The sequence below is a fragment of the Stegostoma tigrinum genome, chromosome 3 (assembly GCF_030684315.1).
Source record: "Stegostoma tigrinum isolate sSteTig4 chromosome 3, sSteTig4.hap1, whole genome shotgun sequence".
Lineage (NCBI taxonomy): Eukaryota > Metazoa > Chordata > Chondrichthyes > Orectolobiformes > Stegostomatidae > Stegostoma > Stegostoma tigrinum.
In genome coordinates, this window is record NC_081356.1 from 39,192,463 (window position 1) to 39,208,360 (window position 15,898).

Sequence of the window (15,898 nt, forward strand, 5' to 3'; positions counted from 1 at the left end):
TAAACCCTTGTACTATTTCCCACTACTGCCCACAGTTTCATTGCCTTGAAAGTCACTTCATAGTACATATTTTGACATGCAATACGCTATTAAATTTACATCCTTAAATGTAAATTAACTTGAAAGTAAATTAACTAACTTGAATTTGCTTATAAATCAGCAAAGACACAGATCTCAATTTTTAGCTGATGCAACCTTTCTATGGATTGCCACTTTGCTGTGGTGGAGAGCCTTCAGTGTTCCTTTTTGATTCCGAGATCAATATCTCCCAGACTTCTCAACTCCTGGCAAGACCACCCATGATAACAAGGTCGGAGGGGAGGAACCAGACAAAGGCAACGCAAAACAAGTCTTCGATGGAAGGTATTGGTATGCTGTCAATGGCTGCAATAGGGTGATCCCCAGTTGTAGGGTTTTCTTGCCAGTGGAACTGGATCTACCTTCAGTCAAGCACTAAGTGTCTGCTGATATGCCACAGCATTCCCACATTAAAGATTCTCAATGAGGGCAGCTACAGGAAGCATTCAACCATTAGACACACAAAGACTAGAAAAAACACAGCAATTGGGAAGGATTGATGAAAATACTAATGTATTGTCATGCTCTGGAATAAAAATTAGATTGATGAAACATGACTTTTTTAAAAATTGAAATGAAGGATTTAAGGCTTTTGGTATACAGAAGTGTTCAGTAGCACAAATCCTTATTCAATTCATTTTCACCAGAATAATCCCAATCCTTATTTAATTAATTTTTGCAGTGATGTCTTGATCTTTAATTAAATCTAGCGTGAGTAGTCTTGGTCTTTCATCTATTTTTCTGTAATATCTCCAATCTTTGACTAATTAATTTCCCTGGTCACCAGAGAATTTCCAGTTTGTAGTTTACTTTCAATAACAGCTCCATGCTGGAAGTATTTTGAACAGTATGAATTCCTAATCTCCAACTAATTTTGATAACGTCTGAGTCATTATTAATTTCCTGGTATGTAATATACCATTATTTCATTAACTTCCTAATGTATTTAATTAATTTATTGCCAACGTTGCCAGCAATGGATAAGGGAAGGATAACGTGGAAGACAAAGTCACTCATGAACTCTTACACAAACTTACCCTGTGTTCTGCTGAACTAGTTTTCTCACAATCACTCCTGACATTGGTTATTTCATCACTCCCCAATATCAGCCCAGACATTATCCTTGGATTGGGGTGGTCATGGCAATTTAGACTTAGCCATCATGGAGACTGAGCGTATTTCAGGAATGTGAAATGAATTAAGGCTGTTGGACTCTAAAGTTGAGGTACCTGTTTGAAGTGAAGGCTGTTCAAGGAGCATTACCCTGCCTGCAGTCTCTGGTCTGTGCATCATCTCAGCTGTAACTCTGGAGTCTGCAGTTCTCAAACAAGGAACAAGAGCAGCTCTCTTGATCTTTTTGAGCTTGCTCCGCCATTTGAAGAGATTATGACTGATCTGATTTTAACCTCAACTCTATATTCCTGCACATCCTCAACAGCCGTTAATCCACTTGGTAGTCAAAAGTCGATCTATCTCTACTTTATTTATATTTAAAGACTCTGCATATGCTGCCTCGTGAGGAAGGGAATTCTAAAGTCTCACAATGCTCTGAGAGAAAGAAAATATTTTCTTCAACCCTGTCTTAAATGTGCATCCTCTTTTTTGAACTGTGACCTCGAGTTCTAGACTCTCCCATTCTATTTTCTTTTATTTTCCCCTCTCATTTTAGGCAGCATTAAGAATCCTTTCCCTTCATATCAGTATGGCAGTATCAGTATCATGTGGCATCTTTACTAGCATATGTAACAGGACCTAGTTTGAAGCAATCAGGACCTAACTAGAGTTTTGAGCTCCACAGAAAAACAGATTACAGCAGTGTGACAGTAGAGGAGAGAATAGATAGAACTGCACACGAACAAGATATCATATGGAAGCTGCTACACTTGCTAGACTTTTTAGGATCAGATTGCATCAGCTAATATGCTGTCAATGGGAACACAATCCTGGACCTGTGAAATGGGAAGGGGTGGAATCAAACTGTTTGATCCTGACATGTATTGGATCCCCAGTTTCCCTGTAATTGCATTACATCAGTGGAAAATAGGAGGCAGCACCAAAGCAAGCTTCAAAGAAGAAACTGGCCAGCAGCTTCATTCCAGCAGTCAGCTGCCAGAACAGAAGGGATACCTGAATCTTCTGTGATAAAGATCCTCAAATTGCATCAAGAGGAAGCACAAGGATAGGGGACAAAAAGAGTATTGTTAACTATGCAGGAGATCACACTGTTAGAAAAGTTTAGATTGATTTGAGTATGGAAGCATTACAAAAGACAAAGTGCTAGAAAAGCTAAAAGGTTTAAAAATTGATAAATATCCTGGACCCGATGGGCTACATCCGAGAGTTCGGAGGGAGGTGGCTGAGGAAATAGCAGAGGCTTTGATTGTGATCTTTCAAAAGTCACCGGAGTGTGGGAAAGTCCCAGATGATTGGAAAATTGCTGTTGTAACTCCCTTGTTTAAGAAAGGATCAAGGCAAAAGATGGAGAATTATAGGCCGATTAGGCTAACCTCAGTTGTTGGTAAAATTCTTGAATCCATCATTAAGGATGAGATTTCTAAATTCTTGGAAGTGCAGGGTCGTGTTAGAACAAGTCAGCATGGATTTAGTACATAAAGAACATAGAACATTACAGCACAGTACAGGCCCTTCGGCCCTCGATGTTGTGCCAACCTGTCATACCAATCTCAAGCCCATCTAACCTACACTATTCCATGTACGTCCATATGCTTATCCAATGACGACTTAAATGTACCTAAAGTTGGCGAATCTACTACCGTTGCAGGCAAAGCATTCCATTCCCTTACTACTCTCTGAGTAAAGAAACTACCTCTGACATCTGTCCTATATCTTTCACCCCTCAATTTAAAGCTATGCCCCTCGTGCTCGCCGTCACCATCCTAGGAAAAAGGCTCTCCCTATCCACCCTATCTAACCCTCTGATTATTTTATATGTTTCAATTAAGTCACCTCTCAACCTTCTTCTCTCTAATGAAAACAGCCTCAAGTCCCTCAGCCTTTCCTTGTAAGACCTTCCCTCCATACCAGGCAACATCCTAGTAAATCTCCTCTGCACCCTTTCCAAAGCTTCCACATCCTTCTTATAATGCGGTGACCAGAACTGTACCCAATACTCCAAGTGCGGCCGCACCAGAGTTTTTGTACAGCTTCACGATAACCTCTTGGTTCCGGAACTCGATCCCTCTATTAATAAAAGCTAAAACACTGTATGCGTTCTTAACAGCCCTGTCAACCTGGGTGGCAACTTTCAAAGATCTGTGTACATGGACACCGAGATCTCTCTGCTCATCTACACTACTAAGAATCTTACCATTAGCCCTGTACTTTGCCTTCTGGGTACTCCTACCAAAGTGCATCACCTCACACTTGTCCGCATTAAATTCCATTTGCCACCTCTCAGGCCAGCTCTGCAGCTTATCTATGTCTCTCTGCAACCTACAGCATCCTTCGTCACTGTCCACAACTCCACCGACCTTAGTGTCGTCTGCAAATTTACTAACCCATCCTTTTACGCCCTCATCCAGGTCATTTATAAAAATGACAAACCCTTGCGATACACCACTAGTAACTGGTGTACAGGATGAACATTTCCCATCAACTACCACCCGCTGTCTTCTTTCAGCAAGCCAACTTCTGATCCAAACTGCCATATCTCCCACAATCCCATTCCTCCGCATTTTGTACAATAGCCCATTGTGGGGAACCTTATCGAATGCCTTGCTGAAATCCATATACACCACATCAACCGGTTTACTCTCATCTACCTGTTCGGTCACCTTCTCAAAGAACTCAATAAGGTTTGTGAGGCACGACCTTCCCTTCACAAAACCGTGCTGACTATCCCTATCAATTTATTCTTTTCTAGATGATTATAAATCCTATCCCTTATAACCTTTTCCAACACTTTACCAACAGCTGAGGTAAGGCTCACTGGTCTATAATTACCAGGGTTGTCTCTACTCCCATTCTTGAACAGGGGAACCAGATTTGCTATCCTCCAGTCATCTGGCACTATTCCTGTAGACAATGACGATTTAAAGATCAATGCCAAAGGCTCGGCAATCTCCTCCCTGGCGTCCCAGAGGATCCGAGGATAAATCCCATCTGGCCCAGGGGACTTATCTATCTTCACCCTCTGAAGGATTTCTAATACCTCTTCCTTGTGAACCTCAATCCCACATAGTCTAGTAGCCTGTATCTCAGTATTCTCCTCGACAACATTGTCGTTTTCTAGAGTGAATACTGTTGAAAAATATTCAATTAGCGCTTCCGTTATCTCATCTGACTCCACACACAACTTACCACTACTATCCTTGATTGGCCCTAATCTTACTTTCGTCATTCTTTTATTCCTTAAATACCCACAGAAAGCCTTAGGGTTTACCCTGCTCATATCTGCCAACAACTTCTCATGTCTCCTCCTGGCTCTTCTGAGCTCTCTCTTTAGGTCTTTCCTGGCTACCTCGTAGCCCTCAAGTGCCCTAACTGAGCCTTCACATCTCATCCTAACATAAGCCTTCTTCTTCCTCTTGACCAGAGATTCTACCTCCTTCGTAAACCACAGCTCCCGCACTCTACAGCTTCCTCCCTGCCTGACAGGTACATACTTATCTAGGACACACAGGAGCTTTTCCTTGAATAAGCTCCACATTTCTAAAGTGCCCATCCCCTGCAGTTTCTCTCCCCATCCTATGCTCCCTAAATCTTGCCTAATCTCATCGTAATTGCCTTTCCCCCAGCACTCTTGCCCAGTGGTATACACCTAACTCTTTCCATCACTAAAGTAAATATAACAGAATTGTGATCACTATCACCAAAGTAAAGGGAGGTCGTAAGGGGAGGTCGTGCCTGACAAACCTGTTAGAATTCTTTGAAGACATAACAAGTATGTTAGACCAGGGAAACCCAGTGGATGTGATGTATCGAGACTTCCAAAAGGCCTTTGATACGGTGCCTCATGGGAGGCTGCTGAGTAAGGTGAGGGCTCATGGTGTTCAAGGTGAGCTACTGGCTTGGATTGCGGATTGGCTGTCTTACAGAAAGGCAGAGAGTTGGGATAAAAGGCTCTTTTTCGGAATGGCAACCAGTGACAAATGGTGTCCCGCAGGGTTCAGTGTTGGGGCCGCAGCTGTTCTCTTTATATATTAATGATCTGGATGAAGGGACTGTGGGCATTCTGGCGAAGTTTGCCGATGATACAAAGATAGGTGGACCGGCAGGTAGTACTGAGGAGGTGGGGAGGCTACAGAAAGATTTAGACAGTTTAGGAGAGTGGTCCAGGAAATGGCTGATGAAATTCAACATGAGCCAATGCGACGTTTTGCACTTTGGAAAAAAGAATACAGGCAAGGACTATTTTCTAAATGGTGAGAAAATTCGTAAAGGGATCTGGGAGTGTTGGTCCAGTATTCTCTAAAAATTAACTTGCAGGTAGAGTCCGTGATTAAGAAAGCGAATGTAATGTTGTCATTTATCTCAAGAGGGTTGGAATGTAAAAGCAGTGATGTGCTTCTGAGACTTTATAAGGCTCTAGTTAGGCCCCATTTAGAATACTGTCTTCAATTTTGGGCCCCACACCTCAGGAAGGACATACTGGCACTGGAGTGTATCCACTGGAGATTCACACAGATGATCCCTGGAATGGTAGGTTTAACGTACGATGAATGGCTAAGGATCCTGGGATTGTAATCATTATAGTTTAGAAGGTTGAGGGGAGATCTAATAGAAACTTACAAGATAATGTGTGAGAAAGAGTGGATGCTGGGAAATTGTTTCCATTAGGCAGGGAGACTAGGACCCGTGGGCACAGCTTTAGAATTAGAGGGGGTAAATTTAAAATGGAAATGAGGAGACATTTTTTCAGCCAAAGAGTGGTGGGCCTGTGGAATTCATTGCCATGGAGTGCTGTGCTGGCCGGGACGTTAAATGCCTTCAAGGCAGAGATCGATAAATTCTTGATCTCACAAGGAAGTGGAGTTGAAATGCCCATCAGCCATGATTTAAATGGCGGAGTGGTCTCGATGGGCCGAATGGCTTTACTTCCACTCCTATGTCTTATGGTCTCATTTATTGTAATTAAGTTGATTCTGAATACGTGCCTTGTATTCTTGGCCAACATCACACCATGCAATATACATAAATATAAGGCAAATTACGGATAATTAAAATTTGAATTTTCTTCTCAAGCCCTATGTGAATTGATGTTGATCATGGTTCCCTCTCCTTATTATTGGCCCCACTCTCTAAATCTTATGTCATTTCCCCTCTCAAGATATCTGTCCTTGCAAAGCACCACCCATTTTCCAACTGCCTTTCTTTCTACCACATTCTCATGGACATGTCGCTTCTCACATCCCAACCACCTAATTCTAATCCCATTTTCCAGCACTTGGCCTATAGCCTTGGATGCCTTGGCATCACAAGTACGCATGAGGTTTTCTGGTCCATATCTCATTGCTGCTTTTGGATCTTGCTGTGCAGATTTTGGTCAACACTTTTTTTATTCATTCACGAGACAAGGGTATCACTGGCCAGGCAGCATTCATTGCCCATCCCCAATTGCTCAAGGGGCAGTTAAGAGTCAACCACATTGCTGTGGATCTGGAGTCACATGCAGGCCAGACCAAGTAAGGATGGCAGTTTCATTCCCTAAAGGACATTAGTGAACCAGATGGGTTTTTACAATGGGTTCACAGTCCTCATTAGACCCTTAGTTCCAGATAATTTTGCATTCAAATTCCACCATCTGCTGTGGCGGGATTCTGTACAGTACTGTACATTACTGTACAGTTCTGGTCACCGCATTATAAGAAGGATGTGAAAGCTTTGGAAAGGGTGCAGAGGAGATTTACTAGGATGTTGCCTGGTATGGAGGGAAGGTCTTATGAGGAAAGGCTGAGGGACTTAAGGCTGTTTTCATTAGAGAGAAGAAGGTTGAGAGGTGACTTAATTGAAACATATAAAATAATCAGAGGGTTAGATAGGGTGGATAGGGAGAGCCTTTTTCCTAGGATGGTGACGGCGAGCACGAGGGGGCATAGCTTTAAATTGAGGGGTGAAAGATATAGGACAGATGTCAGAGGTAGTTTCTTTACTCAGAGTAGTAAGGGAATGGAACGCTTTGCCTGCAACGGTAGTAGATTCACCAACTTTAGGTACATTTAAGTCGTCATTTGATAAGCAAATGTATGTACATGGAATAGTGTAGGTTAGATGGGCTTGAGATCGGTATGACAGGTCGGCACAACATCGAGGGCCGAAGGGCCTGTACTGTGCTGTAATGTTCTATGTTCTATGTTCTAATATTTGCCTTCACCATTCTTACCGACACTGAGTTCCAGATTCCTACTACCTCTGGTGAAAAAAGCTTTTCTTTGAAATTTCCTTTAAACCTTCTGCGCCTTCAGTTAAATCTATGCTCCCCGGTCATTGATCCCTCCACCAAGGGGCAATGTTTCTTCCTGTTTACCCTATCTTTGTCCCTCATCATTTAATGACTTCTTTTAAAGTCTCAAAGGCATTCTTTGCTCCAATAAAACTGGTAAACTGTCCACATCTTCAGAACAGTTGGCAACACCTCATGGACTATTGTACAGCTCCAGACAGGTCCCATTCTTTCCTGTTGATTGTAGCCAGGGAACCACTAGCAATGACTTTTCATTCTACTCCCACACTTTTACTCCTAGAAAATTCCAATGATCTGTCATTGGCCCCATTCTACTCCTCATCTTCATCCTACTCTCCGTCATTACCTAGGTGTCTCTAATTTGTTAGTGCAGCTTCAACAATCATTATTGGATGCGCAATAATTTCCTTAAATACTGGGGAGACTGAAACCATTGCGTTTGGTACCCACCAAAACCTCCATTCTCTGGACAAGTGTTTATACCCTTGCTGTGTAAGTTCATAGTGTAAAATACTCAGGGCTAGTAAAACATAAGTAGGTTGCCAATTTGGCCAAACAGCAAAGGATGATGGGTATGGGACACAGGGGTGAAGTAAAGCTCATGAACTTTGATGAGGCCATGATGGCCGATGCACATGGGAAGAAGTATCATCAGGTTTCAAGGAAATGCACAATAGTAATGCTTCCAAACTCCTCTGACATTGAGGTGGCAAAAATCTATCCTCTCAACATACATAACAATGTGGAGGAATTCTGTGGTAGTGTCCCTACTTCTGGGCCAGAAGTCTGGGTTCAAGACCTTTAAATATGGCACCAGAACCTTTGATGCAGGAACATCCTGGCAAAGGCAAGATCTTCTGACTCATTTCCCCAATTTACTGATTATCTCACATGATCACCATGCTTTTATAGATAATAAGCTGAAACGCACAAAATTACAAGATAACACGTCCTGTAAATGGTGAACATGATGTCAGCCAACATGCTCACCATACTTGACGTTCAAGAAGGTATGATTCCATCCTTAGTATCTAACAAGCTGAACTCCTTTCTCTCTATGGAGGATTAAATGGAGCCCAGAACCTGGAAATGGGCTTTGTCATCATTTCTTGGAGATAGTAACTGTCTTCAGTTGCCTTTTCTTTACATAAACCTTTATGTGAACAAATGGAGTCCTTCTGTAGAATTACCATTCTTTACAACTGAAATCAGTAAATGACAGCAATTCAATCACTGTAAAATTTTGTTCTTCTGTAAGATTCTGACAATTTCCAAGCATGCAAAACCTTCTTGTTCTCCTAAACGCAGCACTCACCACAAGCATATTTAGGCATTGTCTTATTTGTTTTTACAGACTTTGCTTCCTTTTCCATTTCCCCTACAGTGGCCATCTGTTCAAATGTTCCTCCCACCACCATTAAATACTATTTTAGAACAATAACTAGACAGCTGTTTCAAAAAATTGTGATCTATAAACTCATCATCTTTCACAAAATAGTTGACACGTTTCACAATTTTAAGGTGATCAGTAAACTTAAATAAAGACAAAGCATGCAGTATGAGATTCAACCACAGATGCAATTCAACTTGTTTATTTTAGAACAGGTTCTCAGTGGCTGTCTTAATTATACCTTTACATGTTGGTCTATTACAGTCTTTAGTGTTATTATCCAGAATACAGGAATTTGTATCACATTGCCAATTTTTTTAGATTCCACTCCTGTATGGTCATGCTGAAATGTACAGAATCATGAAGAAACTGCATCCAGAATGTGTTGATTAAGACATTTAGCACTTGAAAAGGTTAAACAATGTGACAATAGAACTTAGAAAAGTACAGCACAGTACAGTCCCTTCGGCCCACGATGTTGTGCCGTGGAAATTGTATTCGGAAGGGGGCACCCGGATTGAACCGGGGACCTCTTGTAAGCATTACCTATCAGATACAAAAGAATTGGTCCTGGGTGGAACCAACCAGCGTGCTTTCTTGAACAAATGTTCTAGTCTACTGTATTTATGTATCTAACAGTAATATGTGTCTACTCCTAAGTATAGCCTGTGATCTTAGAAAGGTCTCTGATGGAACTCAGATTTAATGTAACAAGTTATTAAGATTATCTACTAAACATATTTTGTCTATAACAATTGAGCTTCATTTCTGCCAAAGGCTTTATGCGGACATCCTTCCCCACTTGATACCAGTAACTTAGACTAATACTGTTAAGAAGGACAAATGTCAGTGGATCCACTGAAGATATCTCCAGATTGTTCAGAGCAGGCCAGGCAGCATCCTGCTTCTCTGATGCTGCTTGACTTGCTGTGTTCATCCAGCTCCACACCTTGCTATCTCAGGCTCCAGCTTAGGCAGCTCCTGCTATCTCCAGATTGACACAATCACAACCAATACCATGCAGGGTTTGCAAAATATACTGTGCTGGCAGCAGAATGGATTTCCTAACAAGTATCAGAATGTGGTATTCCTTTGACTCCCAAAATTCCATAAACTAAAATATTTTTAAGAATTCAGAGGTAATGTAAAGGACAGTAGTGAGGCTTACACTGGTGCCAGAGGAATGTATTTCAAGGATTGGTTTGCAAACTGTATGTCTTCAGCCTCGGTATTGTCTTAGAGAATGCTTCCCTAAGTAAGTTGTAGAGGATAGTTAAATATGGAGCGTTTTTAAAACATGAAGGAAGTAAGATGAGAAGAAACAGGTTTGAATTTGATGTTGATGGCCAATTGCTACTGCCTTCCTTCTGCAATGCTCTTACTAAATCCCGTAATTTTACCATGCTTCACTCTACATTCAAAGGTTTTGGCTTTGGGTAGTACTTTGTCACATCACTTAATTTTTTTTTCCCATTTTCTGCTTGGCAGCTAATCAGCAATATATGAAGTCCCCTTGGGTGTTGCACTTCTTTAAAAATAATTTGTAAGCGTAAGCTATTGTTAGAATAGAGATCAGAAAGTATTTCTTTCCACAGCGAGTGTTCAGCAGGCTAGATAAAACTAGTTTGCAAGAGGATTTCTGTGGGCAATGCACTGCTTTTATTGTTTTGTTCATTCACAGTAAATGTGGGCATCATTGGCTGGGCCAGCATTTATTGTTCACCCCGAGCTGCACTTATGAAAGTAGTAGTGAGCTGCATTCTTGAACCTCTGCAATCTATCCACAATGTCATTAAGTACAGAATTCCAAGATTTTGACAAACATCTCTCGTAATAAGATGACAACCCAATTGATATTTTTCTAAGAATGAGACAAGAGGTAAAATTTTAGTTCTACAGACCCCTCTTGGAGCAAAGGAGTGGGTCTGGCAATGTGTCGTGAACTTATGTGTTTCAGTGAGTCTTTAACTCAACCACTGCATTAGCTTTGAACTTATTGACATTTCCCAATAAATCATAGAATATTTATTGCACATTAAAACAACTAGTTCCAAGCGATGGAAAATGCTTTTCTGAAAAGGATGCCAAACAAGGTTCAGTTTGGCTGTACACTGCAGTGGTAACAATAATAATGAGAATATACGGGAAAACTGATCCCTGGTTCTCTGACTCTTCCCTGGAACAGATGTTGAAAGTGGTGATGGACACAAGGGCAATTCTGTTTCCTGTGTATGGAGGGAGCTGGCTATCTACCAAATCAAATTTCTACGTGAAGACAACAGAGAGGTGAACATCTGCACTATGATCACAATCAGTACTACTAGACCACTATTGCAGAACTACAAGTTATTATCTAACAAGTACCAGTTCTGGTTGCCATATTATAGGAAAGATGTGGATGCTTTGGAGAGGGTTCAGAGGAGGTTTACCAGGATGCTGCCTGGACTGGAGGGCTTATCTTATGAAGAGAGGTTGACTGAGCTCGGTCTCTTTTCATTGGAGAAAAGGAGGAGGAGAGGGGACCTAATTGAGGTATACAAGATAATGAGAGGCATAGATAGAGTTGATAGCCAGAGACTATTTCCCAGGGCAGAAATGGCTAACACGAGGGGTCATAGTTTTAAGCTGGTTGGTGGAAAGTATAGAGGGGATGTCAGAGGCAGGTTCTTCACACAGAGAGTTGTGAGAGCATGGAATGCGTTGCCAGCAGCAGTTGTGGAAGCAAGGTCATTGGGGTCATTTAAGAGACTGCTGGACATGCATATGGTCACAGAAATTTGAGGGTGCATACATGGATCAATGGTCGGCACAACATTGTGGGCTGAAGGGCCTGTTCTGTGCCGTACTGTTCTATGTTCTATGCTCTACCAAAAAATGAATGACATGACACTATCAGCTGACAATGCCCACATTCTGATACCCTGAATGATCCTTAATAACACCATGCAGTTTCCACTCACTGCTCTTTCTCAAGGTATACCCTCACATTCTCATTTGAGCAGCTATCTCTGTTATTTCAATGTATTGGTAACTCTCACCTATTTCTCACAGACACCCTTCACAAAATTCTGTTCAATATTTTCCACACATTCCACTTCTCACATTCAATGTAGGGAGCACAGCACATATTTCCAGTTAGTGATAGAGAACAAGACTGGTGGAGGGGCTATGTGGTATGGAGCAGCCACATCCACCACTGTACTGTTGTTACATAGGAATATATAAGGATAAAGGAATATTTGTTATATATCATCAGGGTGGTAGGGTCCAGCACAAGGCAAAGAGAGATGGGGTTCTCTCACACACCCAGTGACAACAGTATATATCACGGTGCCACTTAGCACATAAACACGTCATTAATGCTGAAAGAAAACACAGGAAATGCTGGAAATACTCAGCAGATCATGTGTATCAATATATAAAATATGTGCTCAGGTCTTTGAAGATGGCAAGACAAGACAAGCAACGATTGTAGTGTGAAGGTGGTAACCAATTATGGCCAATGCATTTAAAAACAATTAAGGTTTTAATTAGATGAAAAGAATTACTTTAAATAAAATACATTATAATCCACCATTTGAATAGGTGCTAATAATCATAGAATCCCCACAGTTATGGAAGCAGACCATTTGGCCCATCAGGTACACACCAATACTCTGAAGAGCATCCCACTAAGACCCACTCCCCTACCCTATCACCCTGCATATCCTACCACTAATCCACCTAGCCTGAACACCCTAGACACTATGGGCAACTTAGCATAGCCAGTCTAGCTAACCTGCACATCTTTGGACTATGGGAGGAAAGGAGCGCCCAGAGAAAACCCATCCAGACACGGGGAGAATGTGCAAACTCCACACAGACAGTCGCCCAAGGCTGGAATCGAACCTTGGTCCCTAGCAGTGCTAGCCACTGTGCTGCGCTGAAACTGTAAGAAGTACTATGCAAGAAAGCACTGGATCTTTAGGGACCTTGGAGGGTACCCAAACATCTGTGACAGAAGCTGGATGAGAACTAATTGAACTGTAAGAGTTCATGAAGCAAACTGTGTAAACAAAATGATAACATTTGTTTATGTAGATATACAATGGGCAATGCAAGCCTGTTTAAACACTACAATGACAAATTATAAACCATCACACATTTAAAACCGAGAGTGAGTTAGCAAGCAGTCATCTTAGAACACATTTAAGGGTTGAATTCTAATCTAATTCCACCTTTTGATAAATTGAGACAAAGTCAATGTAAAGAAATTATACTGGATTGTGACTCTAGTTTTCTTTAAACCTGCTTGATGTAACCTCCAATAATTAATTCAGGTGGATTTTAAACACTGCACAAAATTAAATTAAAATAGTCATGTAATGAGTGTATTTGATATATTACAACATGGTATTCATCATTTTCATATACTCAGAATTTGACAGGATAGAAAGTGGCTATTTGACCCATCATATCTGTACTAGCTCCCAAAAGAGCTACCCAGATATCCCAATTTACCTTGTTGAGAGACAAACATGGTAGGAACATTAACAATTGGAGTTTTGTATTTCTAAACAGAGGTATAAAGTACAAGAGCTTAGAAATTTATATAAAACCCTTGCTCAACACCAGCTGGAGTATTGCGTTCAATTCTGGGCATCATACTTTTGGAATGAAAACAGAAATTCTTGGCAAAGCTTAGCAGATCTGGCAGCATCAGTAACAGAAACCAGAGTTAACGTTTTGGGTCTGGTGACCTTTCCCCAGAACTGAGCTTTTTGAGCAATTTCTGTTATCGTTTCTGCTTTACAGCATCTGCAGTTCTTTCAGCTTGTACTTTAGGAATGATTTGTTGACCAGCAAACAGAAGAAATTTACTCAAATGTTTCTCAGAATGGGGGATTCTAGTTTTATGCTTTGACCAAAGAAGCTGGAGTTAGATCTTTAAAATTAAAATGTCAATAAATTGGTTCTACTGGCTGAAGAGGTGGCAACCTGATGGTTAAGATTTAGGATAATTAGTAAAGGAGCCAAAAGTGACATAAAGATTTTTTTAAAAATTAACAAGTAGTTTGTTTTTGGAACATGCAGCTTCATTGGCTGGTGGACACCGATTGTAGACTTCGAACGAGAATTGAATAAATATTCAACATCACCCCTGTTCACTAAATTAGTGCAACGGTAACAAATGTTCAACAACGCTAAGCAAAAGGCGAAGTTGACTTTTCATCCTACCTAGGAGTGAGTTTGTACTCAGCAAAATCTACATTTATTGTTCATTCTAAGTTAAAAGGGCAAGGAGAGGTCCACCATGACCGTCATGCTGTGGTTAGGATGCATTATTGTAATTGACCGAAGTTACTTCAACAAGACCTGTCTGCTACTGACAAAACAAAAACAGAATCATAAACCATCATTACCTCCAAGTTCTGGACATCACCATCCTGCCGTGGACATACACTACCGTTCATTTATCATTGATGATTTACCACTGTCTTGGAATTCCCTATCTAACATTATTTTTGGAGGACTGCCACTGCAGGAATTCAACAAGTAGGTATCAACTCGTAACTTCTTAGATAAATTAGGGATGAAGGGAAAATGCAGCTTTAAGGCTGTCAACCACATCCCCCGAAAACAAATTACTCTTGAAAGATTACAATATTCAAAGACTCTAACTTGTCCAACTGCATTGTAGCAGCCTTGTTCTGTGAAGTGCCCTGATCATCTATTCTATTGTTGAATTGCGTGAATTCACGCTCCCTGTGGATGTCTGTGTGCTCTCATGGTACAGTTCGGCAACTGACTGCAGTTCACCAAATTGTTGTCACTGCGCAGCTCTGACATCGGCTGGGTAAGGACATAATGTTGGGGGTGGGGTTTGTGCTTTGCATAGGCTTTGGAACTGGAAGTGAGACAGACGCCGACCATTGATCCGTCTGCTGTTTGGCAGACTAGTTCCGGGTGAAGGAGAATCGGTTTTTTTCCCTCGTTCCCTTCTCTGGTGTAATTGTAAATTTTTTTGGGTTTATGTTAGGGGAGAAAACCCAAATTTGGCCAGGGTTGGGGCGAAGAGAACAGAGGCGTGGAGAGGGTGAAATGGCAGCAAATGTCTCTGAATTTTTTTCCTGCTCGTTTGCGGCTGCCGCCCCTGTCCGAGTTTTGTACCGAGCAAAGTGAAGAAGTTCTCCCTCCCCGCCACTGTGAGCAGCGGCTGTATAACTAGGAAATAAAGTCGCTTGGTTGCCTTCCCTGAAACGGACAACAACTTCGCCTTTTGCTTAGCGTTGTTGAACATTTAGCTCGAAAAGCGGTGTGAAGGCAGTGCAAAGTGATCCCCAGCGACCCAGTAAGTGTTGTCTTTCCAATTACTTCTTTCTCACGCATTTAAGTTGGTTTAGCGAATAAAAGTCGAGTCACCTCTTATTTGTGCGCTCTGTAGCGAGATGCTGTACGTTTTACTGTACTGGATGGTTTCTCAGGGGAAGTAATATCCTCAGATATTTTCATCCCAAACTTAACGTCTGGAAATGTCCACTTTATTCAAAATGTAACCTACCTGATACCAACCAGCGATAGTTTGTATTTAAAATGATCGCGACGTTTCGTTTTGTTTTTGTTGTTACTGTGTGTGGCAGAGAACTGGTATTTTACAGCATATATTAAAGTGTTGCGCTGTCATCTCCTTCATGGGTTTTAGTGCACGGTTGGTACTAGGGTTTCTGTTGAAGTCGTCGAGCGGTTTCAGGGTAATTGTGGCGGACGTTTTGTTCGGATTTTTTTTCCCTCAATGCTTCCTGTCGTATTCAGATTTGTTTTGTACGAGCTGAAAGATTTAACTGTAAATGACATTAGTCTTTCTGTCATTCAGTCCCTTGGGTTGTGTTCAGCTGACAATATTTTGAGGGGGATTTTCCAAGGGGATTTTCCAGAGAGAAGTGAATACGTTGAGTTCTGAAAACTAAAATCGTGGGTGGATTTGAAGGCCTGTACTGGTATAGCAGTGATGTTACAAACATTTTTAA

The 15,898-nt window shown here is 41.3% G+C and overlaps 1 protein-coding gene across 1 annotated transcript in view; it reads left to right on the top strand.

Moving 5' to 3' along the window:
* Positions 1-14,784: 14,784 nt before the first annotated feature.
* Positions 14,785-15,898, top strand: part of LOC125450808 (tyrosine-protein kinase JAK2-like) — a 242,818-nt gene continuing 241,704 nt past the window's right edge. The window contains exon 1 of the mRNA XM_048527020.2: positions 14,785-15,222. The gene's annotated coding sequence lies outside the window, so the exon portion shown is untranslated. The remainder of the gene's footprint in view (positions 15,223-15,898) is intronic.